Here is a 2,939-nt window from a genome sequence, read left to right as displayed (position 1 = left end):
TGTGTATCAAATGAGGGCGCAGACAGGGAGTCCTTGAAATAAAAATCACACCCGTGTGAACTGAGCGGTGGAGTCTGTGCGCGCGCGCGTGTGTGTGTGTGTGTGTGCGTGCGTGCGTGCGTGCGTGCGTGTGTGTGAGTGTGAGTGTGCCTTGCCTGTTCTGGCCTGGCCTGAACAACAGCGCCCCTCCCTTAACATGTGTGGTCAGAAAAGGTACTACACCACAGGCTTGAGGCTACATACAGACCCACCCACCCACATACATACATACATACATACAAACAAACAAACATACATACCTACACACACGGCCACGCTATGGAGACGGTGTGACCACCGCTCAAAAATTAAAAAATAAATAAAAGGTTGAGAATCATCTTTCCATGGAGGCAGGTTTGCAGGATTCAAACAGCTGAAATGCTTCAAACATTATATCTGCACCAGGGAGGCTGGTGCTGTTTGGACAAGCAGGGCAGAGTGTTCACAAACACATCTGCATGATGAGCACTTCTGCTCAGATGCAATTAAAGGAGTAGTTGACCCCCCAAAAAAATACTTATTTTCTATCAATTACACACACGCCTTGGATTCATGGAGATTTTCTTTTTCCTTATTTTTTTGCATACCTAAGCTAATAATTTGATGACCTGCATCCAGGGACGTTCAGAGAATGTTAGAGAGGCAGGGGCTTACATTTCTAAAAGGGCACTTTGGTGAAAATATCAAAAATAGCAGGCCTCCAATGAGCTTGGAGGTCGGCTATTTTCGGTGCTTGACACCACACTTGCAAAATCAAGTCAATACTGGAGATGTGGCGTAACGGCATGAATTTCTTTCAACATAAGATGCTGCAACTTCAGGAGAGTTTTTTGGACAAGGCAATTCTCTTGAATGCTGCCTTCAGGTATGGCATGGAAAGAGGGCATTTGCATTTCTTTCACCATAGTAAAAACTGCATTCATGGTCTGGAGAGGGCTCTTTTTTACAGATGGATAAAAGGGCAGGGGCTCAAGCCCCCTTTGATGTCTATGTGTGCACGTGCCCGCCTGCATCTATCCGGTGAGAGAATAGAGTCTCCTGAGCAGCCACCCGCTCATCAAATTATTGTCTTAGGAATGTGACAAACACAAAAAGAAAATCTCCATGAGTTCAAGGCTTCATGGCGTGTGTAATTGATTGAAAATAAGTCCTTTCTTTGGTTGAACTGCTCCTTTAAAGAAATAGACTACCAACTAAAATCAAGCGCAAGAAAAAGGAGAGTGAACCACACAAAAGCATTGTAAATTGTTATTCATTATTATTACGACCCTGACCCAACTTTTTTAAAACGCTGTCACAATGAATAATAGGTTCCTGCTGGGTTCAGAATCATATTGCACTGAAGAGGTCAGCTGTCTGGAGAGAAAACAAAGTGACGATACATAATTCATGTGATCTGAGGTCTATTTATGCTCCTTGGTTTGAGGGTCAGAACATTTGAATAATCTGGAAATCCACAGCCAAGCATGATTAATTAGATCTACTTATACATTTTAAACTATCATAAAATCATTTTAACCGGAGCATCTTTTTTATATATACAATATAAAACATTAATGTTGCCATGTGATGTACCAGATTTATCGTCAGGCAGCTCATTTCCATCTGCAGTCCCTTGGCGTAGTACAGTGGCGTCAGTTCAGAAAAAGCTAAGGTATGGCAACATGACTGGTGTCTTGGTGCTGGCTGGACACTTGGGGTCCTTGAAATAAAATAGACACCAGTCATGTTGCCATACCTTAGCAACAGGCATGATACATTTATTTTAAGTACATTTAATTTTTTCCCCCGTTTCTATGGTGTCTTGGGCTGGATAGGCTATGGCAGCCTGGAACGGTTGATCAAGTGCAGCTAAACATGTTAGTAAACGTGTCACAATTAACAATAATGAATTGCACCTGTGCAGCTGACCTGCGGAACCTGGGAATATACCAATAATTTGTCAAGATGAGGAGAATAAAAGTGTGGAGAATATAATTATAATACCTTGTTAGTGACCATTTTGTTAAATTTTGCATTTGTAGTTATTTACTGTAATTTAACAACATAATAACCAGCACAGATAGACAAAGAGAAATTCATGGATTTATATTTAAAAGTAACTTTTATTTTCCCCCTGGACCCAGGGTATGGCAGCTGCATACCCCTGCCATACCCAATTGACGCCCCTGGCGTAGTAGGTGTAGATAAATAAATATGAACCAGATAGAGTTTTTATTTTCTTCTTCTTGCGTCAATTCATTCCATCAATGATAAAAAAAAACACTTAAACAGATTGAAGATATAAAATCAGGATAGTACCACATGCATGTGAGCGCACTGCGCACACACAGGCATGTCAATCTATTCATGATTCTTCATAGCCATATTGACTATATGTGCAAGAGAAATGGGTGCATTATACACTTGGGCTAAAGAGGGTGTGGGTCAAATGCACTGTAGCAGGGAAGGCAGATGGAGAACTTGTGTGTGTGCGTGCGTGCGTGCGTGCGTGCGTGCGTGCGTGCGTGCGTGCGTGCGTGCGTGTGTACAGTACGGACATGTGCAGGCCACCTAGTTGCCAATGACTTTGTCCTATTTAAAAGCTCCAGCCTCACAACCTGAGGGTACAAACTGTTCTTTAAACAGGTGTCAGAAGGCCAACTTGTGGTGAGGTTTCTTATTGCTCACACAGACTGTCTGTGTTGGTTTGGGCAGATGATAAATGACGTCTCCTTTGAACTCCGGGGACCTCCCGCAAGGCACCTTAATGGACTCTGGGTAGGTTTTTAGTCTCCTCATGTGCCAGGTGCATTTTGCCGCATAGTAAAATTGTTGCACATTCAAGTTCTGACACAGTAAAATCCTCAGTGTTGATTTAACTCTGAGATTGTACAAATGGAAACAAATGTAGGGATCCA

Source organism: Nannobrachium achirus (genome assembly GCF_963921795.1).
Source record: "Nannobrachium achirus genome assembly, chromosome: 8".
In the NCBI taxonomy this organism is placed as follows: Eukaryota; Metazoa; Chordata; class Actinopteri; order Myctophiformes; family Myctophidae; genus Nannobrachium; species Nannobrachium achirus.
The sequence above is the reverse complement of the archived record's forward strand: the minus strand, read 5'-3'. Positions refer to the sequence as shown.